Raw genomic sequence first — 14256 nt, forward strand, 5'->3', positions numbered from 1 at the left:
GTCACTGATCCCCGTTACATCACAGAATACTCATCGGGAATGCTCCAGGTTCTCAGTTCCTGCACCAACACGTGTATTTACGCCCTGATTCAGAGCAAATTCCGAGAGGAACTCAATAATGCGGTGAAATATCCATTGAGTTGGATTTTGAAGCTGATGAAACGTTACGAATAAATGGTGTAAAGTATTACAATTCAGCTGCCTTCCTGCTCCCTATTCTCTTCTCCCACTTGTGGGTAAATTTAAACAATGTGATAAGCAGAGTTACAAAACAAACAGGACAAAATCTGCAGACGCTCGAAATACAAAACGACACACCCGAAGTCAGATCTGGGCCCGAAACGACGACTGTCTTCTCTTTTCAAAGCTGTTGAGTGGTCTGACGAATTTCTCCAGCGTTTTGAGTGAGTTGTCTTCGAATTACAAAGCAATTGTTTAAAGCTGTTCCCGATGGCATCACTGGGCTTATCGTCCCAGAGAAATACCCGTTGCTCCTCGCCTTGTCTTCCGATTAAATTGAAGCTTGAGCTGAATCTGTGTGTACATGCCGATCTGTGGGAGAGTTTGCGGAAGGGGGCAAAGGGAATATAGACTCGAACAGTTAAACGGACCCCGTCTCACAATGCTCCTGTGCCCAATAATAGTAACAAATTTCCTCCAAATCTCCAACAGACCTGTAATTCACCCAGGTGCACAAGGTCATTTTGAGTAATAACGGCAGATTTCTGTAAAGACACTCGTCCTGTTTTCTCAGCACAATGAGCTGCCAGAGCACAGCACCTCCCAGTGAGGGCACAGAACAATACAAAACTCTAGAACAACGCCAGGCTTTATTAAAGCACAACCCTGATGGGGCAGAGCTGGGCAATACCGGTATTGCACTATAACGCTGACATAACAGTCACAGTCAGCACTGTATTGTAAGGTCATAGGCCTTTATAATAGCAAGCACCATCCTGTAGGGACACATACGTATATTTACAACAGCTGGCTCCTGAGTTAGGTCAGAGGTCATTGCAATAGGCGGCACCATGCTGCAAGTAAAGTTGATTTTGCAACAGCCTGTCACGTACTGCAAGCCTACAGATCGTTAGAACAGGTGGCAAGGTGCTGTAAGGATACAGATGTTTAAAACTGCAGGCTGCATGCTGTAAGGAAATATACTTTCACAACAACCTGCATAGACCTGCAATTGTATACAAAAAGACCGACAACAGCCACGGGAATACACTGGGAAGGCAGAGATTCTTATTACACACCGACACCGAACAGCCTTGTGCTGAGTGATCAAAGACCTGGGCAATCCATGAGATGAACATACATTTAACTGTAATGCAATACCCTGGATCATATACTTTTTTACTGTGATGTTATTCTGTATTTATTTTTGTGCTGTTCTCTACAAGCTTGATTGGGTTACCCTTGGGGATAAGAGGTAGGAGAATTGTGTGCCATCCAATCAGGATGCGGGGATGGACGGTAGGATTCTCTGGTGAGGAACACTAAGTGTGGGCTTGGGGCTTTCGTAAAGTTGATGAAGAGAGAAGAGATCGTAGTACTCGACATGAATCGGGGTTGTGATTCGACAAACGCTTGAGAAAGATCTAAGCTGTTTCGGCGATGGGGTAACCGTGAGTAGTAACTTGTACGCAGCAGACCGCACATGATACACACGTTTCGTTCCTCCGTCAATGTGTAATTCATCTGATTGTCTCCGAGAGAGGTTAAATCTAAACAAACTACAGTGAGCTTCGAATTCGCCCTCGATTATTACGTAAAATAACAATTAATATTGCTATTATCGTTATTCTTTTGCTTGGCTTTGCTCAGTTTGTTGTGTTATACATATTGACTGTTTTGACCGTCCTTTTACTGCCGTCCTTCAAGGATTTTATTTTGTTTCTTGGATCCCCGCGGGAAAGTAATTCTCATTGTCGTACCTGATATATGTGTATAGATATTCTGTGATGCTAAATTTACCTTCTGCTTTCAACTTTGAACCTATAGGACCGCAGGCTATTTTCCATGCTGTACGACTTAAAACATTTGCGTTGCAAAACAAGGAAGAGTTGCCAGAAACAACAGAAAGTGAACATAATCCAGTCCGGAATGATTAATCCGATATTCTCAAATCTAGAATAGTGTTAAACACACGTTACTGAGCTCCCCGGCAGATGTATGCTTAAGAACGAGGGTGGAAAATGCCGTTTCAATATAGAGAACAACAACGTGTCTGAATGTCCCGGATGTCATTCTGTCCAAACAACAGCCGCTGCTGAGAATGTGACACAGACACTCTTCACCGAGGCCTCTTTCTCATCAAACACCGGAGCCCGAATCCCTAGTAATATGACCCGTGGTCCTGCTCTCGGTTGTGAGTAAAACTAAATCTTTATCTTAATCGCGTCTTTCTCATACTCCCAAATAGACAGCGATTTGATCGTTGCTGTAAAATGACAGTGATTGCATTATAAAAAACCGCACGTGACAAAGGATTGTCAGCAGTTGCATTCGAACCTTCGCCTCCAGTTGGAGAATAGAACACTCGCGTTTACTTGGAAGCGTCTTTCCCGCCTTAAGTCTGGCGGCTTAGACCTCTCGGCCACCCAGACAGTCCCTGCAGTGCCCTCTTCACATCGGTGATAAAGAGCTCTATTTCGGAATGGACTAAATGACGGCTTTGTCGAGAGGGTATACACACAAACACACACTACATCCTGGGATTTTAAATGTACTTGGACGTGATGCATTTTCTCAGGTTTCCCGGCATGTGCGGAATCAGAGCGTACAGCATCACAGTACTTGAATTGTGTTGCACACCGTTCAGACCATCCTCCATAGAAACGATGACGAGGATCTGTAGAGCGTGCAAAAGAGTATCACCAAGATGCGACCTGAAATAGACGGTTTGTGCAATAACGAAAGTTTAGACAAACTTGTTCTATTTCTCTGGAGCATCGGAAGTGAGGGGGATTCTGATAGACGTTTCTTAGATTTTCAGGAATAGATATTGGTAAAGCACACATAAGTTATCTCCATTCCAGGGTTTACATGTCTTAAAACGATCCCCGCTTAGGGCATACATTTCAACTAAGAGTAGCACCCTGGCTGGCCTCAGGCTGCTTTCGGCCCCGTCAAGCTGGATAATCAGCTTGAGCAGATGCTGTGTGATATTATTGAAAAATATACCTGACATAATCACTATATATACCTGAAATATAACCACTATGTACTAGCCTTTTACTACACTATGTAATCACTCCTATGTACTGAATATTACTATGTATTATTTTACTAGACACATTTTGCTATGTACTGTTTTACTAAATACCCTGTATTCGCTTAACTACATACTGTGGCAATTAAAGAACACCTGTTTAGCTAGCAGCACTAATTAGCTGAAATGTACTCCATGTATTATACTCAGCCTTTGTTTAGTATGAGATAGTGGCGGACAGGATGACACGAAGAGGAATGTAATGTGAGGGAGGTTGTCTGGAAAAAATAACCTTGGCCAGGAATGGGGCCGCAATGCGAACTGGAGAGAAATAAGGGTGGCGCACCGAGAGCTAGGCAAGAGCGATTGATTAGTTAATGTATTGTTACGTACTCGTGACACATGACAGTGGTAGTCTTGTCACGTGACTGGGGTTGAAGCTATACTGGACTTGAGGTATGGTCTTGTGATGGTGGTGTAACGTCATTTGCCCGCCAGTAGAGATCATGTGGCAGGGTTTTTTTTCAGGTTATTAAAGGTAGACCCCACCTGTGAGGAGGGGCAGTTCGTGGCTGGCTTTGCCAAGTTGACTTCATGCCACCTCTTGATTTAAGTGATGACGCAGTTTAGTTGAAGGATGAAATTTTTATCTAATGCCTAAAGTTTAAAAGGTCATTGCCGGCAGGTTGTTTATGATTCTGCTAGTTCGAGAAATTAGTGGAGAGTGAAGTTCGAAGTTCGGGAGTTAAAGATCGAGAGAATCGCTTTCTACGGTGAAACGGGTTTCGACCTTTGATCTTTATTTGGAAGGATTTTATTGACTATCTTCGTGTTAATCCCTGGGTTTTACTAGAAAGGACTGAAGATAGTGAGGAAGGAAAGGTCAGTGCCTTTAAGCCGTTCTGTTTCGTAAATTCTTCGTGGGAAGTTCGACGTCGGGGATCGAAGCCAAGCGACGTGCAAGAGAATTGAAATCGTCTTATAAAGTCTCTCCTTTTAAATGGACTGTGAGCATATCGAACTTTTGGCAATACCACTTTAAAGAACTGTTTTTGCAATATCGCTTTAAGAACTGTTTGGGCTGCGGCACAGCAGCTGTTTCCTGTTACGTTAGGGTTTGTTTACTTTTGGGGGGTTTGTTTTCTGTGTTTTATAAACGTGTTGTTTGTTATAAAAAAAACCCTTGCCGAACTCATGTATTTATTGTTGCCTGAAAACGTAACATTAAATATGGGGGCTGCGTCTGGATTGGATCGTTTGAGTTTAAATGCTTGCTAACTTTTGAATCGGTGTTTTGGAAACGGGGATTACTCCGTTCTTTTGTTTGATTGGCTTGTGCTTGGTATTCGGCAACGATGAATATTGATAAGTTTCTGGTTTCGCCAGGTGCGGAGTTGTTCGCAAAGGCGAAAAAAAAACTGAGGTATTTGAGATAGCTCGTAGATTGTAACTTAAAGGTATTTTGACGACCACAGAGAAAAATCGCGTCACACTATGTGGTCTCGGGTGTTTTTGATGATTCGGTTTTAGAGTCGTTTCCAATAAGTAATCTGGAGATGCAGTTGCAAATGGAACAAAAGAGGTTGGAACAGAGTAAATCTGATTTGGAGAGGTGTAAATTGGAGGCGGATCAGAAGAAGAGGCAATTTGACTATGCAATGGAGTAATTAATGTCTGGGAAACAGTCTTCTGGTTCAAGAAAACTGTTTGTTGCTAGTCAAGAAATTAAATTGGTCCCTCCATTTAGTAAAAAAGAAGTGGAAAGATATGTTCAACATTTTGAAACTATTGCTCGGATGTCAGAGTGGCCGAAAGATAAATGGGCAGTGTTGTTACAGATTGTAATTAAAGATAAAGCACGACAAGTTTACCCAGTTTTAACTGCTGCGCAAGCACTTCATTATGATATTGTGAAGATGCATATCTTAAACGCATATGAATTGGTCCCAGAAGCTTATAGGGAAAGATTCAGAAGTTTGAAAAAGTCTGTGGAAAACACTTATGTGGAATTTGCCTATGACAAAGCTATGCGTTTTGAGAGATGGGTTTCTTCTAAGAATGTAAATAGGGACTATGATACATTGAGAGAGCTGATTTTAATGGAGGAATTTAAAAGAAGCATTCCTGTTGAAGTAAGGACCTACTTAAATGAGAGGGATACTAGTAAATTGCAGGACTGTGCTAGATTAGCTGATGAGTATGTTTTAATCCATAAGAATAAATTTCCTCAGAGCAGAAATTTTAAGAGGAAAAATAACATGGAGACTCAAGGTGAATCGGAAATTAAATCAGAGGTTAATGAGAAAGGAAAGCCTGTGAAGGAAAGACAGTTTTCTCTTACTTGTAACTATTGTAAGAAGCCTGGCCATGTAATAGCTAACTGTTTCAGATTGAAAAAGAAAGAGAAGGAAGCAGTTCCAGATGTTTGTGTGCAACATACTGAAGCACCTGTAAAGTTACAGGGTTTGATAAACACAAATGAGGCTTTGTTAGAGTCTGACCAAGTTAGAAAGGGATATGATCATTTTAAAACTGAAGGGTTTGTATCCTTGAAAGAAGGATCTACTCTGGTGCCAATAGGAATACTTAGGGATACTGGTGCTTCTCAATCACTGATGTTAGACAGTGTTTTGAAGTTTAATGAAGAATCTGATACTGGTGAGGTAAATTACATAAGTGATTTTATGCCTGTACATTTAAAGTCAGGATTAGTTACAGGATTTGTTAAAGTAGGATTAAAGCATAGCTTACCTGTGAAGAGTATTTATTTAGTGGTAGCTAATGACTTGGCAGGTGGACAAGTTTTTCTGAAGTGCATTTGACAATAGAGTAGGAGGAACCAGAGTTGAATTCTAACACAGATTCTTCCTGTGTTGTGACTAGAGCTATGCTAAAAAGATTGATGCATAGAATGAGGTTGTTACTCCGGTCTGTTCAAGTCAGGATTCGTGTTTTGAGGATGTGTCAGAGACTTTCTTATATTCGTTGTTTGAACAAAATTCTGGGAGTAAGTCTGACTATAAAGATTTATATCTGTCTCGGAAGGAGATGAGAGCAGAGCAGAATAGAGACTCTGAGTTTATAAAATTAAGAGAGCAGGCTTTAGTAGATAGTGAAATTGATAAGGTGCCAGTTGGATATTACTTGGAGAAAGGAGTGTTGATGAGGAAGTGGAGATCGCCTACAATTCCTGCAAGTGAGGATTGGAATGTTGTTTACCAGGTAGTTGTTCCGAAAGTTTATCGAAATGAGATTTTGACTTTAGCTCATAGTGTGCCTTTAGGTGAACATTAAGGGGTAAGGAAAACTGTGGACAAGATTTTAAAACATTTTTACTGGCCTGGACCAAGAAAATATGTGGCGATGTTTTGTAAAACGTGCCATACTTGTCAAATTGTGGGTAAACCAAATCAGGTTACACCAGTAGCTCCATTACAACCTATCCCAGCATTTGGTGAACCACTTTCTAAAGTTATTGTAGATTGTGTTGGTCCATTACCAAAGACAAAAGCTGGTTATCAGTATTTGTTGACTATCATGTGCACTTCGTTCAGGTTTCCAGAGGCATTACCACTTAGGAATATAAAAGCTAAAACTGTGACAATGGCCCTTATATTTTTTTTTTACTTATTTTGGATTACCTAAGGAGATACAAACTGATCAAGGCAGCAATTTTATGTCTGGATTGTTTCAACAGATAGTTTATAAATTGGGAGCTAAGCAAATCACTTCGTCCGCATACCATCCAGAATCGCAGTGTCTTGGAGAGGTTTCATTCTATCCTCAAGAATATGATTAGGACATTTTGTGTGGAAAATGAAAGTGAGTGGAATGAGCGAATAAACTTACTTTTATTTGCAGTAAGGGAATCGGTGCAGAATTCTTTAGGTTTTAGTCCATTTGAACTTGTATTTGGGCATAGTGTTAGAGGACCTTTAGCTTTATTGAAAGAACAGTGGATTAGTAAGGAAGTACACACTAATTTGTTGGACTATCTTTTGAAATTTAATGACAGGTTACATAAATCTTGTAGCTTAGCTAAGGAAAATTTAAAGTTGGCTCAGGAGAAAATGAAGACTTGGTATGATAAAGAAGCTAGGATGAGGATGTTTAAGCCTGGAGATAAGGTGTTGGTTCTTTTTCCAGTGCAGTCAAATCCTTTACAAGCTAGATTTCATGGGCCTTATGAAATTGTGTCTAAAATCAATGATGTGTATTACGTGATAAAAACTCCAGATCGTAGAAGGTCAGCACAACTTTGCCATATAAATATGATAAAACCATATTTTGAGAAACAATCTGATACTGTGACTGTTGTGGTTAGCGAGAATGAGTTTGATTTAACTAGGAACATGATAGATGATTCATCTGACTTTCATTCTAAATCCAACATTGTTTCTGTTAGGTTACCAAATTCAACCATTCTGGAAAATATTGATGAAAAATTAGCACATTTACAGTTAGAGCAGAGACAACAGATGAAGGAGTTGATTTTTAAATATAAGGAGTTGTTTCCAGATGTTCCGAGAAGGACTACTATAGCTTCACATGATGTAGATGTTGGAGATGCCAAACCTATTAAGCAACATCCCTATAGGATGAACATGGAAGAATGTGAACTTGCTGAGAAAGAAATTGAATATATATTAGAGAATAATATCATTAGATATTCTAACTCGAATTGGAGTTCGCCATGTGTAATGCTGCCAAAACCAGATGGTAGTATTAGGTTTTGTACGGATTATAGGAAGGTGAATGCTGTAACGAAAACAGATGCATATCCAATTCCTAGAGTAGATGATTGTGTAGATAAAGTTGGAAAAGCAAAGTTCCTTACAAAGATTGATTTATTGAAAGGGTATTGATGTGTTCCATTAACGGACAGAGGTAGACAGATTTCTGCATTTGTATCTCCATCTGGGTTATATGAGTATAATGTTTTTCCGTTTGGGATGAAGAATGCCGCAGGTACTTTCCAGAGGATGACTAAATTTGTGATTCAGGGATTGAAAGATACTGATGCTTATATTGATGATTTAGTGCCAGGAAATGATACTTGGGAAGCACACATTATTGCGATGGAGAAATTGTTTGAAAGGCTTTCAAAAGCTAACTTAACTATTAATTTAGCTAAGAGTGAATTTGGACATGCCACTGTGACTTACCTTGGTTATGTTGTGGGCAAGTTAAGGTAGCTCCTGTTCAGGCAAAAGTTCAGGCAATTTTAGAGAGTCCCACTCCGAAGGGGAAAAAGACTCTCAGAAGGTTTTTGGGAATGGTAGGACATTATCGGAAATTTTGTAAGAATTTTGGTAATGTTGCCCTTCCATTAACAAACCTTCTGCGGAAGAATGAGAAGTTTGTATGGACGGTGCCTTGTCAAGAAGCATTTGAACAATTGAAATCAATGATATGTCAACAACCTGTGCTTAAGGCACCTGACCTTGGGAAACCTTTTTCATTGGCTGTGGATGCTAGTGATGAGGCTGCAGGAGCAGTATTAATGCAAAGGAATGAGGGTGATGAGGTTGATCATCCAGTAGCTTACTTTTCTAAGAAATTTAATAAGCATCAAAGAAACTATTCGACAATAGAGAAAGAATTGTTATCTCTTGTTTTAGCTTTGGAATATTTTGAGGTATATGTTAGTACAACTCAAAAACCACTTATTGTTTACACTGATCATAATCCGTTAGTTTTCCTGAGTAAGATGAAAAACAAAAACAGAAGATTATTACATTGGAGTTTGATGTTACAAGAGTACAATATTGTGATAACTCATATTAAATGTAAAGATAATTTGGTTGCTGATTGTCTATCTCGATGTTGAATGTACACTGTAATTTTTTTTGGAGTGTTTTTTTCAATTGTAACACTCCTACTGTATTGTGAGTTATAAGCTGTTATATGATGGTATTGTATATTGTGTATGTTATAAAATTTATACCTTTGTTTTTCTTGTAAGCAATTGTTAAAAAATTTTGTTCTTGTCAGAACAAAAATTTTTTTTTGGAGGGACGTGTTACGTACCCGTGACACATGACAGTGGTGCCCTTGTCATGTGACTGGGGTTGAAGCTGTACTGGTCTTGAGGTGATGGTCTTGTGATGGTGGAATGACGTCATATTCCCGCCAGTAGAGATCATGTGACAGGTTTTTTTTTCAGGTTATAATAGGTAGAACCCACCCTGTGAGGAGGGGCAGTTCGTGGCTGGATTTGCTAGGTTGACTTCATGCCACTGCGTGTTTTAAGTAATGACGCAGTTTAGTTGAAGGATGAAGTTTTTATTTAATGCCTAAAGTTTAAGAGGTCATTGCCAGCAGGTTCTTTATGATTCTGCTAGTTCGAGAAATTAGTGGAGAGTGAAGATTGGAAGTTCGGAAGTTAAAGATCGAGGAGAATCGCTTTCTACGGTGAAACGGGGCCGTCCTTTGTTTGATCCTTATTTGGAAGGATTTCGTTGAATATCTTCGTGTTAATCCCTAGGTTTAACTAGAAAGGATTGAAGGTTGTGGAGAAGGAAAGATCAGTGCCTTTAAGCCGTTTCGTTTCGTAAATTCTTCGTGGGAAGATCGACGTCGGGGATCGAAGCAAGCGACGTGAAAGAGAATTTAAATCGTCCTGTAAAGTCTCTCCTTTTAAATGAACTGTGAGCATATCGAACTTTTGGCAATACCACTTTTAAGAACTGTTTTTGGAATATCACTTTAAGAACTGTTTTTGGAATATCACTTTAAGAACTGTTTGGGCTGCCGCTCAGCAGCTTTTTCCGGTTACGGTAGTGTTTGTTTACTTTTGGGGGGTTTGTTTTCTGTGTTTAATAAACGTGTTGTTTGTTATAAGAAACCCTTGCCGAACTTATATATTTATTGTTGCCTGAATACGTAACAGTACTGACGATTAATATTTTCCTGTGGAACATCCAGGCAGAGTAAATTCTATCCACTACCTCATCGGTCTTCCCTTTTTTATCCAGTTCTGAATCTATGCAGCCAGATTTCACTAGATCCCAGGCCACCTGATTTTCTGGAAGTGTGCACATTCGGGAACTCAGTCTAATAGATTACACAATTCATATACCCCACATCGAATCTTCTGTTTCATCTCCTTAGTTTTTACTGTTTCATGGGATTTATTCAGGCTTATTAGGGATACAAAACCATACTGACTATCTCCAAAAAGAATACGGTTCTCCATAAATTCCGCCTCAAAGAAGCCTTTCCAGTACCTTGCCCTATATTGACTCACTGACCTGTAATTCTCAAGAGTATCTCTATTGCATTTTTTGAACAAAAAAGTACATCTTCCATTCTCCAAATCTCCCGTACAACTTATAGTAGCCAGTGCTGACGCAAATGTAATGTCCAAAAGCCCAGGAATATCTCCGCTCGCTTTTTCTAATTACCTGGATTACATACCGTCTAGCACCGGAAACGGTTTATATTCATGTATTTCCACTTTCTACCTCGTAATTCTAAGCATCTGCGTGCCTCAGCACACCTGCCTTTTGTCGCTGTATTCATCAAAGTCTCACTCACTGGTGAATACCGAAGCAAAGTATCATGAAGGATTTTCACTGCCTCCTTGCATTCCATGCACGTTTCCTTTTTTTATCTCTTATGTTTCCCACACTCTCTCGCATCATACTCCTGTTTGTCACCTACCTTAATTCGGCCCTCCCATGCCTTCTCATTTCCCCTTTTAATTTTTCTAAATCCGTTATTAAATCCCTCCTGGTTACATTGTGAATTTCACGCCCTGCTTGATCGTTTCTTCCAGAGCATCAAGTATGTTTCTTTCTTCTTTTTGGAGAGCTGTTCCATATCACTTTTCAACCAGGGTTACTTTACGGTGCCATCCCATCCCCGCCCCAATGAAGCAAGCCAATGCTGAACCTCAATCTAGTGCTCCACTAACAGTCTCCATATTTCTCTTGTGCATTTGAAGGAACAAATCGCTTCCCTAATTCGGCTCCCACGCTCCTACCCAATAGTATCGAATAAGTACATTCCATATTGTCTGATGCTATCCCAGTGTAAGGTATGTGGAATAACTGTGCTCCATTGTTCTGAGATGCTGACACGCGGAGATATCAATTACCTGATGAATTTCACTTTCTAGTATTAGCACAGAATGTACTGTTCACTCGTCCGCCTGTCCGCTACTTCTGCCGGGTCACCTTCCCGTCCACAACTGAGAAATTCAGTCACATCTAAATCTTTTAAACAGGGGAATTGCCGATGAATATCAGTGAAGTTTAAGTTGCCTGTGACGACCGCCGTGTTAATATAAAAACCGTTGGAAAATCTATGTGCCGATCTGTCACTGTCCCTGTGTGTTGTTTTCGTGGTGATGGGAGTTCTGTACCGAATACCCTCAAACGAGTGTTTGTTCCCTTCCAATGTCTAAGTTCTACTCACAGTCGATTAACATACTATCCCACCACAGTGCCTTCCCTTTCTGAAGCTGCGATACTGTCACACTGTCCTTATGTTTAAAAGGCTTTCCTTTTACTCTCTTTTACCCGATTAGGAACATTTTGAAACATCTGAACCCCGAAAAGTCCGGAAGTCATTCCTTCCTTTGCAATTGAATTGATTTTATTTCTTACATCCTTCACATGCATGAGGAGTAAAATTCTTTAGGTTACGTCGCCATCTCAAGGGACATTCCGCAACCATAGTAATTTATAACAAATACATCAATAACTATAACATAGAGATACAATCAAATCAGCGTGAGTTCATCAGTATGATGGCCTGGGGGATGAAGCTGTCCCGGAGACTATTGGTCCTGGCTTTTATGCTGCGCTACCTTTTCCCGGCATAAGATCAAAATCTATCTCCCGATCTGTCACTGTCACCGTGTATTGTTTTCTTTTCGGTAATGCGGTTTCTGTACAGAAAACTTTCACACGAGTGTTTCTTGCCTTCTTACATCTGAGTTCTACTCACATTCTATTAACATACGATACTAGCACAGTATCCACCCGTTCCGCAGCTATGATGCTATCACACTGTCCCTGTGGATCAAAGGTTTTCTCTTTACTCTCTTTTGCACGACTTTGATCATTTTGAAATATCGAACCCCGAGATTTCCGGAAGTCATTCCTGCCCTTGTAATTTACTTTATTTCTTACATCCATCACATACATGAGGAGTAAAATTCTTTACATTACGCCTCTGTCTAAATGCGTAATGTGCCATCCTAGTAATTTATAATAATTTATAATAATTAGAACAGTCAATGTAACAAAGAAATCAACACATGTCAGCATGAGTTAATCAGTCTGATGGCCTGGGGGATGACCCTGCCGCGGAGGCTGCTGATCCTGATTTTTATGCTGCGGGAACGTTTCCCAGATAATGGTCAAATCTCTCTGATAGCTTGGAATTTATTCATTTGGGATATCCAGGCACATGATTGTTTGAATTTATGACATATTTGTCAAGTGTACTGTTTTTTTTAACTGTTTTATTCTAAATAAAACCCCAAATTGCAATTGGGGTGGGCGTTATCTACACAGATGACTATTTAATGTAAAAACATACTTCATTCCATCCTTCAGCTCTTGTCTGAATTTCCTCTGTGTCAGTGTATAGATACAAGTATTGGTGCACACACTGAGAGATTGCAACATGAACCCACATTGCTGTAGTATATATACCGGGGAACTGAAATATCTTTCCAGGTGATAGTAATTTACCCTTTGCCATTTCAGGGAATGAGCTGCATACGGCATCCAGAATACTATGAAATTAGCGGAAATTGCAAACAATAAAATCATCGACTTTCTGCGGTTTTCCACCTCGATATCTTTCTGATTATCGCTGCTCTTCCGAAGCCCTCTGCGGACTCTATTTGCCGCAATTATATGTTTAACTGTTAACACATTGAAGACAAGAATTAAGCCGATTGGTAGCAACGGTGTTAAAATGCTATCCAGCAATTCGATTCCTTTCCACACTGGTGAAGTAGCGTATTCCTCTGTGAGGACGCAACGCCACGGTATGTTGTCGATGACGAGGTATGGTTCAACAGTAAAGTAAAACGGAACGCTTCTCCCGCAACTCACTAAAACCACTGTCAACATAACCACGGTTGCTGTCCTCTCGGAGCAATATCGCTCACGCAGCTTTTGACAACATATTGCGATGAAACGATCGAAGGTAAAACTGACCGTAAACCAAACAGAACAGTCCCTCGTCACAACAAATAACGCAGTTGTCACTGCGCATACAGGAGTGATCAGCAGGTATCTGGAATAAATGTAGATATTGTTGGTCCGATCCAGTAAGGCGAAATCTATAACCACCATCATATCTGCTGTTGCCATTCCAACCAGGTAACGGGTGATGCATTTGGACAGTCCGCATTTTCCTTGAGATAGGATCACATTCGCCGTTAAATTAACTATAAGAAATTTGGAGAGAGAGAAAACAATCAACACAGAATTATCGTTAGCTGCAAATGACTGAATGTCCACCATTTTTCCAATGCTACGCAGGGTATAATTTCTTTTGGAACTGAAAAACAGAAATTCAATTTGTGTGGAATCTGTCTGTGCACACCGGCTGGACAATAATGGACAGAATTACCAGTGGGTTGGCGAATTTCCGACAGATTAGAACGGATTACCATGTCTGAAGTACCGGTGAAGATCGATCGCTCCATAAACAACATTATTTCGATTATTTGAGGCAGAATAGCTGAAAGATTTATTTGTTGAGAAATCATGGGACTTAGTGCTTAATTTTCCGTTTTATGGAAGAAAAGATCTGAGTGTCAAGCAAGGTGAAATTATGGAAGTATGGCAATATCGGTACAAACGTCATTGACAAAAGTAATAAAAAGCTTCGCACAGAGAAAAAAAAATATAGAAGCTGAAAAACAAGACTATCAGATGCTTGAATCCTCAATTCTGGAAACACATTTCAGACGAAGGCAGAATCTGTGCTCAGTAAAAGTACAAACAATGCAGCGGAACGAAACAAGAGACGACGGGACCATACATATAGTGACCAGCTCCAGTACATTA

This window comes from Hypanus sabinus, unplaced genomic scaffold (assembly GCF_030144855.1).
Source record: "Hypanus sabinus isolate sHypSab1 unplaced genomic scaffold, sHypSab1.hap1 scaffold_417, whole genome shotgun sequence".
In the NCBI taxonomy this organism is placed as follows: domain Eukaryota; kingdom Metazoa; phylum Chordata; class Chondrichthyes; order Myliobatiformes; family Dasyatidae; genus Hypanus; species Hypanus sabinus.